Source organism: Sarcophilus harrisii, chromosome 3, assembly GCF_902635505.1.
Source record: "Sarcophilus harrisii chromosome 3, mSarHar1.11, whole genome shotgun sequence".
NCBI classification, from domain to species: Eukaryota; Metazoa; Chordata; class Mammalia; order Dasyuromorphia; family Dasyuridae; genus Sarcophilus; species Sarcophilus harrisii.
The window spans coordinates 574,626,676-574,642,544 of record NC_045428.1 but is presented as its reverse complement, the minus strand read 5'-3'; the positions used below and the strand labels follow the sequence as shown (position 1 = coordinate 574,642,544).

The following is a 15,869-nucleotide window of genomic DNA, read 5'->3' as shown; positions in this document are numbered from 1 at the left end:
CCGGGGCTCGGCTCTCGGCTGCTCTCGCGCCCCCTCGGAGGAGCCCCGGGGAGCGTCTCGCGCCCCCAGCCCCAGCCCCAAGCCCAGCCCGGGCAGCACGGCGGCGGCGGCGGCGGCAGCAGGAGAAGGAGCCGGAGCGGGAGCAGCAGCAGCGGCGGCGGCGGCGGCAGCGACTCGCGCCCTTCTGTGCCGCGCGCTCCGGGGCGCCCCGAGAAGAGTCCGCGCGGGGAGCTGCGTGCCCTCGGCGGAGACCTCACCTTGGTGGCGGTTACAAAAAATAAATTGGCACCGAAGTGCTTCGTGAGCCTCGGGGGCACGCACGCACACGCACTGCTCCCGCGGGCTCGGGCCGGACCGACGGGCGCGGGCAGCGGCATTTCTTCGGGACTGCACCGGGAGCAGCGCCCCCGCTTCATGCCCAGGGCCCCCTCGGCGGGACGAGGAGCCGCGGGCGGCCGCCGGCCCGGCCGGCACGGACTGCTGCAGCCCCGAAAGCCCGAGCGCGGGGGCGGCCGCCGGTTGGCCGCGAGGAGCCCCGGAGCGGTAGGTGGGCCGGGGGCCGGGGGCGGTGGGCTGCGGACACCACCGGAGCTACTCGGGCGAGGGGCAGCGGCGGCGGCGGCACCAGCGGGCTCCGGCACCTCCCCGGGCGGCCCGCGGTCTCCGCCTGGTGGCTGCCGCCGCCGCCGCCGCGACCCCGGCCGCCGAGGGGTTGCGCTGGGCTGCTGGCGGGGGGCGCCCCCCGGGGAGCCGCCCCCCAGACCTCCGGGGCCGGGAGCACGGCGGCGCGCGGACGGGGTGGCCGTCTTCACGCTTGCCGGCGACTCCTCCGAAATGCCTGGAAGCCCCCGGGGACAGCGCCCCGTTTCGGGCTCCCCCTGCCCTGCTGGGCTCCCGCTGGCTTCGTCTGCTCTCGCCCTCCTTCCCTTCTCTTTCCCTCTCTTCCTCTTTTCTCTCCCTCTCCTCCTCTCTTCTTCCTTTCTTTACCCTTCTCTCTTCTCCCCCTTCTTTCTTTTTCTTCCTATCTGTGTTTCTGTCTCTAATTCCCCCTCTACTTCCTAAGGGAGATGGGTGATGTCCCCCGTTTCTCTCTTTCCCTTCCCTTTCTGTTTCTTCCTCTCCTTCCCCTCTTTCTCTTGGCTGAACCTCCTGGGGGGAAAAGGTTGGGGAGGTGATGTCGTGCTGCTCTCCTTCTGTTCCTCTCCCTTTTCCCCTCCTTTTATTTCTTTCCTTCTTTTATCCGTTTTTCTCTTTCACTCCTTCCACACTTTCTTCTGACTATATCTCCAGAGGGAGAGGAGTGGGGGGTGGGGGGTGGGATTTTGTCTCTCCCTTCTTTTCCTCGTCGTCTTCTTGGCTTTACCTCCGGAGGGAAGTAATATGTTCAGGGTGGCTGAGATCTCCAAGTACCTCACCTTCTCCCCTTCCCTGCCCTAGGAGAAACTTTAGGGGTCCAGCAGTCATCTCTGAAAGTTTCTCTGGGAATTCTCAGTATCACCTTCCTCCCAGTCTTGGCCAGTGGCTAATCCTGCAGCCGGGGACCAGCCTGGGGTCCCGTCCCTAGTTGGGGTGTGGGGGTGGAATGTAATTTCTTCTCTGTTGGGGGCAGAGCTGGGCCACCTTCCCCGGGCAACTGTTGGGTTCGACTCCTCTCCTATTAAGCCCAGTCTTGGGGAACCCAGATTTCCCAAATAGCCTTAGGGAATTGGGGCAAAGAGGGAAGGAGTCAAGACAGAACCTTTTTTGTAAAAGCTGACCTTAAAAATTACAACCCGCCTCCTTGCTTCCTTGGAAGGGCTCGGCAGTTCCATGCCCCTTTGGGGCAGGAGAGATTGACAGAGAAACCCAGGGAGAGGAGGAGAGGGAGGCCGAGGTAGGGCCGAGCAGGGCTGCAGGAGAGCTGCAAAGCTTGCTTGGCCTGAGCACTGGAGAATTCAGATTTTCCTCCAGCTCACTAAGGAAGTGAAGTGTGTGTATGTGTTGCAGCCCGTAGTAACAACTGCTGGGGAGACACCCTATGCTGCCAGTTACAGAAAGCTGCTGGAGTCTTGGCGGCCTCCTGTCTCTCCAGCTCCAATTGAGGGAGGACTATCCAGAAGTCACAAAATGGGGAGGAGGAGGTTAACCTCAAGGCCTCTTCATCTTTATTTCCCCCCCTTGCCCTCCTCCACCCTCCCTCCCTCCCTCTGCCTCTCCCTGTCTCCCTCTGCCTCTCCACTCCCCCCTTCTCTCTCCTTCCCCCCCCTTTCTCTCTCCTTCCCCCCTCTCCTCTTTCACCCTGCCATCTTCCCTCCCTCTCCCTTCTTTTCCCTTCCCCCATTTTCCCTTACTCTCTTCTCCCCTCCTCTCTTCTCTTCTCCCCTCCCCTCCCTTTCCCTCCCCTCCCTTTCCCTCCCTTCCCTTTTCCTCCCTTCCCCTTTCTCCCTCTCCCCTCCTTTTTCCTCCTTTCCCCTTTCCCCTCTCTCCTCCCCTTTCCTCTCCTCTATTTCTCCTCTCCTCCCTTCCCCTCTCCCTCCTCCTAACCTTCTATTCCTTTCTTCCCTTCCCCTTTTCCCCCCTTCCCTTTCCTCTCCCCTTCCCTTTCCCCTCCCCTTCTCTTCTCTTTCCCCTCCCCCATTCCTCCCCCTCCCCTCCATTCCCTTTCCCTCTTTCCCTCTTCCCTTTTTCCCTCCCCTCTTTCCTTTCCCCCTTTTTCTTCTCCTCTGCCCCTCCCCATTTCTCTCAATCTCTCTCTTTTTCTCTCCCCAAATTAAATATAGTTTTCAAGTTGATTGCTGCTTCCTATAGTAATTTTTAATTAAACCCTCCACTCAAGACTGGTCGGTTGAAGTTTTAACAGGTGTTCATTGTAAAAGCACCATCCTTCTGGATGACTAAAGTTTGATGGTCAGGGGGGGAAAAAAGGACAGTTTTAACATTAAAAAGTATGAGGGAAGGAGAGTCTGCTGGAAGAAAAGGATAGAAAGGTGGCCAGGGGGGATCAGTCAGTAATCAGACATTTATTTAAGTGCCTGATGCATCCCAGATACTGCCCTAATTACTGAGAGTACAAAGAGAGAAATGAGTAGTCTCTTCCCTTGAGGAGTTGGCCATTTTATTGCCTGTGTTCAGAGAAGTAAATAGGAAAAAAAAAAAATTATATAGACAAACGGTCCATTGCTTTTGGCTGAGAGTTTCCCCTCAAATTTCGGAGAAATCGCGGGTAGTTTAGGCTGCCTAGTTAGTACTAAATTTACAATTTTGACTTTGTGGATGCTTAATGGTGTTGCCTCAGGTACATCATTTAAGCAGTCTGTGACTCAGTTCCCTCCTTTGTAAAATGAGCGGGTGGGACTTCCTGGCCTTAAGGTCCATTCCAGTGCTAAAAGTAGCCTCTTCGGATATAGACTGATTCATAGGTGCCTAGATTTGAGCTGGAGGAGACCTCAGAGGACAGCAGTTGAGCATTTTAGATCCAGAATTGACTGAGACTTCAGGAGTCACATAATACAACTTCCTCATTTGACACAGAAAGAAAGTGAGATGTACTGAGGGCTGGACTGAGGTCACATAAGTAGCAAGTTGGCAGACCTGGGTATGTGAACCCAAGTCCAAAAACTCTTTCTGTGGTACCACATCCCCACCCGTGGGCCTGTGCCCACTGACTCCCCCACCCCTGCTATGTATAGTATAGAAGCTTCAGACCTAAGTTCTAAATATATGCACATTCCCTTTGCCTTGATCCCCTCCCTGGCACATCAAGCCTTAATAAATACTTGTTTATTGATTTACTTTTGCTTCTTAAGACCACAGACAGGGTGGTGGCTTCCTTTCCCAGGGCTAGGGTGGGGCAGAGTCCCCTCCTCCCCCCATTTATGACCCATCACTCCAGAATCAGCCTGTGGGGCCAGGCAAAAGAATCCCTGGAAGGACTCCTTTTTGTGACCCTGCCCAAATTATCCACCTCTCTAGGCCTTCTTCTCCCCATGTTCAAGGCAGGATGGTTGGATGGCTGATTCTGAAGGTCCCCCCTTCACAATCATTCAGTGAGCCTCACCTCAGGTGATGTTTATTTTCTTGAAACTGGGTGACTCTAAATGGGTCATGCTGTCAGCTCTGGGCTGGCATGGGATTGGCTCTCAGAAGAGAGGGAATGTCATTCAGTAGATCCAGCTTAATTCTCCTGGGTAAAATGAGTGCAGATGTTTAATTTCTGCTGTTGAACCAGGAGGGGGGCGTTCCAGCTCACTTCGAAACTCCCCAGATAGCCAAGACTGAGGTTCCTCACACTCAATGGTTCAGTCTGAAATGTGTGTGAGCCGCTGAGCCCAGGACTCGGAAACTGACTGGAAGCCATGGCCAGGCCATTCTTTCAGCTCTTAACTCCATGCTCTGTTCACAAGTTTGGTTGGGGAATGTCTCCTGAATTTTCAATGAGAAATGTTACAGAGTTGCACCTTAAAAGGGGAGGAGGGAGGGCTGGGGAAGGAAGGGGAAAGATACTTTTACTGGGAATTGGAACAATTACAGTTGACTTGTGGCTTTGAACTTGGAAGGGACAAGAACTGGTGTACTGCCCAAGTGTTTCTTCTGAAAGATTGTATCTATGTAGATAGTTTTTCCTAAGTCCGGTTGTAATTTAAATGGGCTAGGAAACCTTTCTCCTTAAAAGAAGCCTTGTGCAAAGTACATGACACATCTTAAAGTGAATAACACTTTTTTTTTTTACTCCCCTCCAAATGCACACAAGCCTAAAACTATGGGGAAATAATTCTAGATGAGTTTGTTTGATTTGAGAGTTTCTAACATCAGTGGATCAGCTGGGATCATGAGCCTAAGATCTGAGTAGCCATGATGCCTTGAGATAGAATTCTTGCATTTTCAGGTTCTCAATTTGTGACATTTCAGAGGTTATCTTGCTTCCCACCATAATATCCCACGTTACTGAATGTTTTCATCTCGACTCTTTCAGCTCTGTTTATTTGATATAGGTTTTGAAGGTGGGAGGGAAGTAAAGAGGAATTATGGGCATTTTGCATTATATTCTGAGCCTCTTGTTATTGTTCTTCAGTCCTGTCTCACTCTTTTACTAGTACTGAGTCCCTATAACGTTTCAGGTGTTGTGCTAAGTACAGTGGATATTTGTTATTCATTCATGTTTTACTATGTAACCCTATTTGGCATTTTCTTGGCAGAGAGGCTGGAGTGGTTTGCCATTTCCTTCTTCAGCTCATTTTACAGATGAGGAAACTGAGTCAGACAGGTTAAGTGACTTAATCAGGGTCACACAGCTTGTGGCTAGAGCAGTTATCAACTTAGACTTTCCATCCTTCAGATCTGGTACTGTATTCACTGTTCATCCAGCTGCCCTCACCACCTAGAGCTTCTGTTTACTCATCTATAAAGTATGGGGTGGGGAGGGGAAGGGGCATATCTCAGTGTGAGTGAGACTGCTGTATTCTAAGTATTGATTTTCTTGTTATACTTGGCATTCAAAGGTCATATGGTACATTGTCTGTCATCTCATCGACTGCCCAACATGCAGATGCCCTGATACCCTCTTTTACAGATGAAGAAACTCCAAATTCAATTTTGAATATCTATCTTAAGAATTTGGGTAGTACAGTGGAAAGAATTGTAGGTTGGGAAATCTGGAGAGACTTGGGTTTGCACCTCACCTTTGAAATTAATTTTGAAATTAACTTTCCAAGTATGAATGAACTTTATTTTCTTCATTATCCCATTATCCCAAAGGGGTTAGACAGATTGCTCTAGTCAAAAGGGTATAGCACTGGATGCTGTGTTTAGATCCTGATTTTATATTTCAATGTTAACTTGAGTGAATGAACTCATATTCCTGGACACGACTCTCTTGGAGGATACTTAGGACAGTCCACAGTCCTCCAGGGAAAAGTGGTAAATTAGGGTACAGAATAAGACATACATCATCAGATATGACCAATCTTTCAGTTTATTTTGCTTTACTATCCTTGTGTAATAAATAGGGAGGCAGGGGTGACATTAATGCTAAAAGAAAAGGAACAAAGACAGTGGTGAAACATAAAAATACACAATTCTGATGAGCTAGATTACCCCCGCCCACACACACACACACCAGTGCCTTGAAAAGGGGGCAGGTACCTTACTCTACAATGTCATCTCTCTTCATCTCTGTTTGGGTGTCCCTTCTGATGACCTCCTCTCCATCCCTCTAGTTATCCATGTTGTCTCTCATTGAAAGTTCCATAACAAAAACACACTGAATTTTCAGAATGAATATGGAAATTTATGAGACAAGGGACCCCAGTTTCTAACAGCAAAACCATTTCCTCTTGTCACAATCAGTACAACTGTAGACCAAGTGGGAAGCCTGGCCTCTGGTTTACTAGCAAGAGGTCTCTCAAATTTCAAGACTAAACTTTGAAGATTGGCCTACTGGCTGTTCCCTGAACACAACATTCATTCTAGATATCAGGGCAATCCTGGGCAAAGGCAGACAGGTGCGAGATGGGATGTTGTGTCAGTTGCCACAGACTATCAAATGTTTCTTGGAATGAATTGACAGTTGCAATATCCCTTTTTTTTTCCCCCTGAGGCAATTGAGGTTAAGTGACTTGTCCAGGGTCACACAGCCAGGATGTGTTAAGTGTCTGAAATCAGATTTGAACTCGAGTCCTCCTGACTTCAGGGCTGGTGCTCTAGCCACTGCACCAACTAGCTGCCCTGTAATATCCCTTCTTGAAGTATATGTCACCCACACAACTGTAGAATTACCCCTTCTACATTGCAGGGGTTAAGGCATCCCTCCTCCCCCAGTCTGGGGGAATCGGAGTAAGATTTTTGACCCTCCCTTCTTGCCAGAGAAGTCTGAATTTTTTCTTGTTTAACGGGGTGTACCTTGTTATAAAATGTGGGTATATGCATTTGTGGTATTAAAATATAAAATATGTTGATATTATACAATACTGTACATTTTATGCAGTTCAGAGCTTCATAAATTTTTCTGTGCTGTCTGTTGTCCTTCTTGTGTTGTCTGCAGCTTCTGTAGAACTTGCCCCAAATTCCCATTTAATTTCTGACTCTGACCCATGATGCATCAGAATCACAGTGAAGAGTCACAATGTGGAAGGGGTAACTACTGTTTTTTCCTTCTTATAGAGTACTATTGAATTGTTGACAATTTTTCACCTTTTCCTTGCTCCCCAAAAGCTAATCAAGTTCCTCACTAACAGTTTACACCAGGGACTCTTAAACTGTGTATATGCACATATATATGTGTATGTGTGTGTGTGTGTGTGTATGTATATGTGTATAATTATCTGATACTGAATTTGAACTTGGGACCTCTTGATTCCAGGGCCAGTGCCGTATCCACAGTACCATTTAATTGTTCCCATCCATAGGATTACAAAGAAAAGCAATTATAGTGATAATTGATTATATTTTTTGATGTAATATATTTCATTTTCTGTATGATTCTGAGAACGGGGTCCATGGGCTTCCTCAGATATTGCCCAAGGGAGCCACAGCACCAAAAGACCAGTTGCAAGCCCCTGTCCTATATTGATGTCCCATTGATTATGGTCCTGGGTCCTTGAGGCTGTGCTTTCAATAAATCAAACCATTCCCAAACCAGGGCTATGCTAAGTGGGGGGTGGAGATTCAAGTGCCAGGAGTGAAATGTCCGTCCTGATGATGGGGGGTGGATGGCAGACAATAATAATCGTAGCTTGCATTTATATAGTGTGATGGTGATGGTGATGAGAGCTAGCTAGCATTTACATATTGCTGTAAGGTTTGTAAGGCAGAACTTGAGAAGGCAGAATTAGGCACTACTTCTTGTTGTGGAGTTGGGAGGTTGGAAAGGAAGAGCGTTTATTTAGCACCTACTATGTGCCAGACATTGCGTGAAGTCCTTTACAAATATACCCTGAGAGGTAGGTGCTATTATTATCCCCATTTTACAGATGAGGAAATCAAGGTAAACAGTCATTAAGTGACTTGGCAAAATCACATAGCTAGTTAAAAAACTTATCTAAAATATCTGATTAGTCATTTACGTCAGTCTTATTACTTGAAAGCAGAAATACCAGTGTCTTGAATTTAGCTTGATTAAAAAAGTTTCCATTTTTTACGGAGTGCAATCAGACTCATACTAGCTGGATGACCGTGGGCAAGCTATTTCACCCTGTTTGCCTCAGTTTGTTCATCTGTAAAATGACCTGGTCAACCATTCCAATACTTTTGCCAAGAGATCATGGACAATTGGGCATGATGGGGAAAAAAGTATGTGACAATTACTTAAGAAATTCTCATTCCAGAATTCTTTCCACCAGAATGGAATGTAGTGATTTCAAAGCACTTTTGAAATGGGTCACATAGGTATTTTCCCCATTTTGTTGATGAGGAAGGTCAGGCAGCTTATTGTCCAGAGTCACAGCAGCTAATAGGTGTCAGGGGCAGCCTTGGATTGCAAGGGCTTAGATTCAGGGCTCCTGGTCCCACGCTCTTGGAATGACCTCACCCCTACCCCCTACCTGTTTCTCAGAGGGCAGAAAAGGGAAAGATTAAAATAAGAGATCTCTTTTCTGTCCCTATCGATAAGCTTGTTTTTGTAAGGATAAAACCAGACCTTTAAAGTTCTGAACTAACTAGGCCTGGGGCCCGGGTCTTTTTATTTATTGGAGAGCTTGGGTGGTGGGTGAGAGAGGAGCTCATCAGTGTTTGGGGTTCTGACCTTGAGTCAGTCCCTTTGTTGGTGTCCGTTGCCCCTTACACGCGCTGGAACGACTGAATTTAGTAAGCATTTAACGAACCTGCTATGTGCTAGATGCAAAAACACAAGTGGGCTTCAGCCTTTGCCCCTGACACTTCCCCGGGGCAAACCTTATTTCCTCACCCCTGGATTACTGCAGTAGCTGCTGGTGGGTCTCCCCACTCAACTGCCAGAAGCCAACCATGTCCCTCTTCGTTCTGTAAAACCCCCTTATCACGTCTGGGATCAGCTAGTAAGTGTCTGAGGATGCATTTGAACTCGAGTGTCCCCAGCAAATGCCATCCACTGAACATTTAATCAATGAATGTTCATTTTGTACCTTGAGGACTGGAATCTGGGTTGTCTTTATATTTCCAGGGCCCTCACATACTTGATAAGTGCTTGTTGACTGGATGGTTAATTCTGTAGGGATTTCTTTGAAGCAGAAACTCAAGCAGGGCATGTCATCGCCTTAATGTGTTAAATCAGTCAGTCATTCAATTACTAGTACTAGTGTTAGACTCAGAACTAGGCTCTGAGTGCAACCTCTTTTTTGTCAGATGAGGAAATCGAATCCCACAGTTCTGTGTTTAGGTAAGATGTGACAGAGCTTGAATTTGAACCCCGGGCTTCTGACTCCCAGTCTAGCGTTCCAGCTGATTCCTTTCCTCCGGTTAGTTATTGTTTATGGCCCACAGCTCTGGGATTGTTTTGTGGGCAGTTGCGTGCTCCGCACGGAGCTGTGAGGGCTGCCGCCCTCTCTAATTAGCTGGCACAGAGGGTGGAACTATTCACACGTGAGCCCGCGCTGGAAGGGGCCGCGGCCTGGCGGATGCCGGTGTCGGATAAAGCTGCGGATTCCAGGCTTTGCAGGAACAGTCCATTCATCTCGTGGACCAGGGAAAAGGTCTCCAATCTGGGCTTCCCCATCTGAGGTCACCAGCTGGGAGCCTCCCACTTGGGAGACCTTAGAGGCATCCAGCTCAGCTCCTCCCCAAGGAGACCTTTCTGCCTGTGCTGGACCACACTGCCTTGGGATATAAAAGGAAGAATTCTGAGTTGAGAGGGGGCAGCTATGGGGGCTAGACTTTGGCATATTACACTTGAAGGCAGAGAAGCGGGTCCAGATCCCAGCTCTGCCCCTTTCTTGCCCCCTGTATGAGCTTCAGTATCCTCATATTTGAAATGAGGAGAAAGGTCTAGAGCAGTAGTGACCACCTGTTACAAAATGATCCCTGGGACCTCATGATGAATGAGTTTCTAAATATTATACCACCTGTATTTTATCATATTTTTATTGTTTTTTATTATAGCTTTTTATTGACAGAACATATGCATAGGTAATTTTTTCAACATTGACCTTTGCAAAAGCTTCTGTTCTAACTTTTCCCCTTCTTCCTCCCCCTCCCCCAGATGGCAGGTAGACCCCTACATGTTAAATATGTTAAAGTATTTTTATTTATTGTTAATATTTTTCAATTATATTTTATGTGGTTTGGGAATATTGTGGACTGACTGTCGATAATTAGCATCTTAGGGCAAATCAGTTAACTTCTATCTGCTTCAGGTTCCTCAACAGTAAAGTGGGGATATTAAAACGCTTACCTCTCAGGATTGTTGTGAAAATGAGATTTGTAAAGTGCTTAACACAAAATAGGTTATTTTAAAATGGTAGTTTCTTTCCCTCCCTTTTTCTTCTTCCCTTTCTTCCTTCTTTCCTCCCTCCCTTTTCTCTCTCCTTCCTCCCTCCTTCCCTTCTCTAAATCTCTGATTCTACAATCTGCTGCTGATTCTGTCTAACTTTAGTTGAATCCCTTAATTACAGGATCAGAGTTTTTTGGGTTGTTGTTGTTTGTGTTTGTTTGTTTTGTTTAGAGCTGGAAAGGACCTTTTAGAGGCTGGCTTAGTCCAGCCTCATTTAAAGCTTTAAGACAGGAAGGCTCCCGCGAGGCTGTGACATCATAATTATAGTAATAATAAGAGCAGACATATACCTAACACCCCAGCTTTGTGAAATGCCCACTCTGGCAAGGCTTAAGCAGCAGAACTTTGGGAGCCCAGGTTTTTGGTCAAAGGGAGATTCACCCAGGCTGCAGAATGAGATATCTCAAGGTACTTTAGAACCATTCAGAAGAAATTAAATAAAAAAACAAAAAACAAAAATCCACCTCTTTAATTAGGCAGGCTCATTAGAGTTACTGGCGAGTCGGCCTATAAATGAGACTGGCCTTTGATAACATTGGATGGTGGAGGCCACATCCCTCAGCCCTGTTAGCTCTTCATTGCCAAGACTCTAGTCAACTTTAGAGTCTTTTCCCTCCAGACCAGTGAAATCACAGGTTGGCCCCTTATCCCCCAGAAGGCTATATGTCTCCTCCAGAGTTGTGTGTAAGGAGGTGAATGAGGTGACTGGGAAATTCAGACACGGTCTTGGTTGCCTTCCAAGGAGTCAGTAATTGATAAAAGGTCTTGCTCATCTTTCCTGGAGTGAATTGTTTTCCCTGAGGAAGGAGAAGCTGATAGATGCTTACAATTCTTCCATCTACTTCCTTGTGCTATTGGAAAAGGCTGATCCACCAGCCTTTCTGACTGTGGCCTTGATAAGGGAAGTGTTACCTTTCCTTAAAAATGGAAGTCTCCATGCTTGTCTGCTCTCACCCCCTCCTGGCTTTAGATCTCAGTAACATGAGGATGGATGGATGGAAGGAAGGAGGATAGGGTGGGAGCAGGGCCCCCGGGTGGGCTGTCTGTGATAAATGAGCCCGGTACCTTTGTAAGCAATCAGATACTGAATCGGACGAGATTATGGGATGTCAGTGTTGCAAGTTCCTTTTATTCTCAAGACCCAGTCAATGATGCTGGTTCTAAGCAGGGGTTTGGAGAGATAGGATTGGGTTTCTTGAAGGTTACCTTTGAAAGCCTCTGGTGATAATTACTTATTCATTATTGGCTGCTGTTAACCTTATCTGGGGTCAGCAGCTGGATGTCTGGGTAGATAACTGGCTTTCCCCTTAATGGCTAATTCTCCACCCCCACTCCCTCTAATTCTCTCTTGCTATAAATAATTTGCCTTGCAGGTGGCTGGATTGGGCAGCCAGCTCAGTTTTGCCCTAATGGATGGTGTTGGGGGCTGTTTCTTGTCGGAGGTCTGTCTTTTCTATCCTTTTGTTAAATTTCCCACCAAAATTTAACAGGGGACAGACACTTAACCCTTTATTTCCCTGCTGCCTACATTGCTAGTTCCTGAATGGATTAGCAGATAGTATTGTCTCAGTCTAATAATAACTGTTATTCAGAAAGGGCTGCACAAAGAATTTATCACCTTTGAAACTGAGGAGAGGAACTAATGTAGGACCTTCTAAGTAAGATACCTTGGGGGGATTTCTAGCCCCCAGCTTCTAAAACTCTGGTTTTCAACCCATATGGGGTCTCATAACTGAATGTGGGAGTCTAGAAATTATGATTTACTATCCATAAAGATTGATTTGCACACCTATTTTATATACCAATATACATAAAAATTTCTTAGGCAAAAAGGAGTTGAGAGTAGAAAAGAATGAAGAAGCAATAGTGTAGTCCATAGATGTTAAGTGACTGCAGAGGTCAAGAGCAGATGGAAGTTTATGACTTGATCATCTAATCAGAACTAACACGCAATGAGCAATTAGAAAAAAGGAGGTTAAATTATATAAAACAAATGAAAATATGAATTAAATGTAAAATATATATATTACCTGGGTATAACAAAATTTTAATTAAGATATTTCAGAGAAGGGAGGAATTCTGGTGAGTGGGTTTATTAAAAAGGTAGGGGCTGGAGCTGGATTTTTGAAGAAGAGATAGCATTGGAAGGGAAAGAGAGAAGGGAACTTTAAAATGTTTTTGGCATTTAAAGCCTTTCTTAACCTTTCCAGAATTATTATATTTGACTACCCCCCATCCTGCATGTATCATGTGATCCTTGAAGACCCCTCAATCCAGCTTCTATTTTTTAAAGAATGAGGGAACAGAGGCCTGGCTAATAGAAATTATTTCCCCAAAGTTGTTCAGCTGGTGAGCGGCAGAGCTGAGATTTGCACTAGAGCTGAGTCACTGGCTCTAATCTGGAGCTCTGTCTAGCTGGGTCACTATATCCCCTTCTCATTTTTCTACTTTTGTGTCTTCCCTCTATTTCTGTTCCCATATCACTCCCCTGCTACAGTCTGAGCCTTGGGCTGGGTGGGGGAGTCTTGGGGCTGTACTTCTTTTGAGCCCCTTTAGGAAGGGTCATCAAACACGCCCCCAGAGCCCCCCACTTGGATTGACGTGGCCAGCACGGGCACTGTTAGGACAGCAGTTAGGACAGGTCCAGGGACTGTGATGAGCCGTGTCCTCCTGGACCGCCCCTTCCTCTCATGGTTTCTGAAGGCCCTGGAAAGGGGAAGCCGTCTTTGTCTGGTCTGGTGATCTCGGACAATGGCTCCCTGCTAATGTTCCATCAGTGGCGTGATTTAATTGCCTTGACCGGAGCAAAGGGACAAGAGCCCCATTAGTTCTGCCATCTGCTCTTGAATGGCTGGTGCCTGGCATCCTGAGAACAGGGCTCCACAGAGCTTGCCTGGAGGTGCGGAGGACAAGGAGGGAGGCCGAATGGGGCTGCCTGCAGCACAGAGGGGGCGATTTCTATCCAGGGGGCCTCGTCCTCCCAGTCCCAGCCAGAAGGGACCCCCGGGAGCCATGTAGTTCAATCCTAACGCAGGAGGAGTGTGAAACCCAAGACAATTGGGGATGCCTTGAATGAAATAAGGCCACTTTAGAGGGTGTTAAAGTAACTAGAACACCAGACTTTCGGGTAGGAGAAACTGAGTTTAAATCTGGTTTCAGACACACTACCTGCCTCAGTTTCCTCATCTGTAAAAAGGGAATCATAATAATACTTAACCTCCTGGAGTTGTGAGAGTATCAAATGAAATATTTTTAAAGAGCTTGGTACAATGTTTAGTATACAGTAGGTGCTACATAAATGTTAGGTGTTACGTTAGTGATTGGTCATTTGTCCAGGGGAAGACTGGACATAGTGTTGTAGTATAGGCAGGAGGACCTGGCTCCTAGTCCAGGCTGTGTGATCTTGGAGAGGTCACATGTCATAGTTTTGAGTCTGGCTTGCCTGGTTTGGGGAGGGGAAGTGTGACTGATGTGGTGGTTCCCAGGACAGAGGGTGAGTGCCTTACAAAGTTAAAAAATACTTTTATATAAATGTTTTTTATCATTTCTTATTAAGATTTGATCTGACCTGTGGCTTTTTTTTTTAATTATTGGGGAACTCCCCAGTATGGAAATTCCCTTCAGAGAGAGCAAGAGAGTCTTGCATGATTTTCCTGTAACAGAGCTTTGAAAGGTGCTAACTACTTTTGGTCTCATCACTGGTTTATTGCTTTCTCTTTGGGACTCTTGAGTTAAAAAGCCTGCTAGCCAGAATCAGAAAACATAAAGCAAGCCCTCCTTCTCCACTCCTTAGGAACTACTTACATGGGGGTTATTTATCCCCATTCTGCAGATGAGTTATGCGAGTTTAAGTGGCGTTCCCAGATTAGATACGGGATTTGAACCCAGGGCTTCTGACCTTTCCTGGGAAGATGGCCCACGTGGTGATTTCCAGTCTGGATGACCAGAGACAAAGTAGGAGGAAGGAAGGTAATGAGATCCCCAAGCCATCCATACCTGTCCATCTTGGGAGAACCCGTTCTGTCCCACCCCAAAACAATAAGGGGTTGAGAGTGTGTAGAATTTTCCCAGTGTGACTTGTCTCTTTGGGTGTCCCAGATGTGTGGTTGGGTTATGAATGTCCTGAGAGGTCTAAGCTTAGAATAAGGTCAGGATAGAGCGAAATGGGCCAGAGAAAACAATGACAAACTATTCCTAGCCCAAACGGGGTCACAGGGTGTCAGGTATGACTGAGTGGCAAGGGGATGAAGGGCCAAGTGTGTTTGTATTGGAAACAAGCCCCAAGATTGGCCCGTCCTCCCATCCTGCAACCAGTCAGACCCCCCCACCCTTTTTCAGAGACTGGGGGTCAGCCTCAGCTGGCCAGTGTGGCTTGGGAAGACTCGGTAGTGTTTCCTGCTGCTGATGCTAATAACCTGGATACCTGGGAGGAGAAAGGGGATGCTGTTATCCTTATGACAAGATCTCCTCCGGGGCTCGGTGGCTTCGAGCAGCACAGCCTCCTTCCCTGCTGGGAAGTAGAAATGATGTGATCCGCTCAGCTTGCCGGGGTTTGGTGGGAAATTGCCTATTTTTAGCCAGGTCCTATATTGCCTCTTGCTAAACTCAGTCACAGTCCAAGAGGCGAAGAATGTAGTGGGTGGTGGTGGTATGTGTCTGTGTGTGCTCTTTGTTATTAAAAAAAAAATTATAATTTTAGTTTTGCATAACATGGATTTACATAGCGTGTATTCACAGAGCATCGATGTGTTTCTGAGAAAGAATGAACTGGCAAATGGAGACCCCGAGGTCCTGACCGTTAACCCTGATGGAGTTAGGAGGGTTGGAAGCATTCTTCCTGGGCTTTGTGGGAGGGACTTGATTCCTATGCTCCTCTTGGGGTTTCTTTCCAATTATATTCCTCCCTGAGCCTTCCCCTAGTAAAATAGACTAAATAAAAGGGGGTGGAGGGAAAGAAGGGCAGTTCCCCAGAATTAATAGACATAGTAACCAAATGTAGCAGTGAGTGGGATGTTCTTCCCTAGCCCTCCACGTCTGCAGAGAGGAAAGGTGTACGCTGGCCTCTCCCAGGGCCGCACTCAATTGGTAACATTATATCATGTTGACAAATATAGAAATATCTTTAAAAGGATTATACATATATAACCTCGACCAGATTGCTCACTGACTTGGTGGAGGGTGGAGGTAAAAGAGGGAGAAAAAAAAAATTGGAACAAAATCTTAGAAACAAATATTGAAAACTATCTTTACGTGTATTTGGAAAAATATATGTTGATGGTCAGTTTCGCCTTTAAGAATCCATATGTGTACATATACATGGATGAAAAAATACATGAACACATAATACACATATACAGATACCAATGACCGCAACACTGCCGATGGAAAGAATTTCTTAACACAATGAAGCGGAACACTGTCAACTTATACC

The 15,869-nt window shown here is 46.8% G+C and overlaps 1 protein-coding gene across 4 annotated transcripts in view; it reads left to right on the top strand.

Annotated features, from left to right (window-relative positions):
• The first annotated feature begins 463 nt into the window (after nt 1-463).
• Nucleotides 464-15,869, top strand: part of SPSB1 (splA/ryanodine receptor domain and SOCS box containing 1) — an 80,009-nt gene continuing 64,603 nt past the window's right edge. For 2 of the 4 annotated variants that reach the window (XM_031962912.1, XM_031962915.1), the window contains exon 1: nt 464-543. The gene's annotated coding sequence lies outside the window, so the exon portion shown is untranslated. Of the gene's footprint in view, nt 544-10,471; nt 10,847-15,869 lie in introns of those variants that run through there. The other 2 variants (XM_031962914.1, XM_031962913.1) reach the window with 2 other exon arrangements.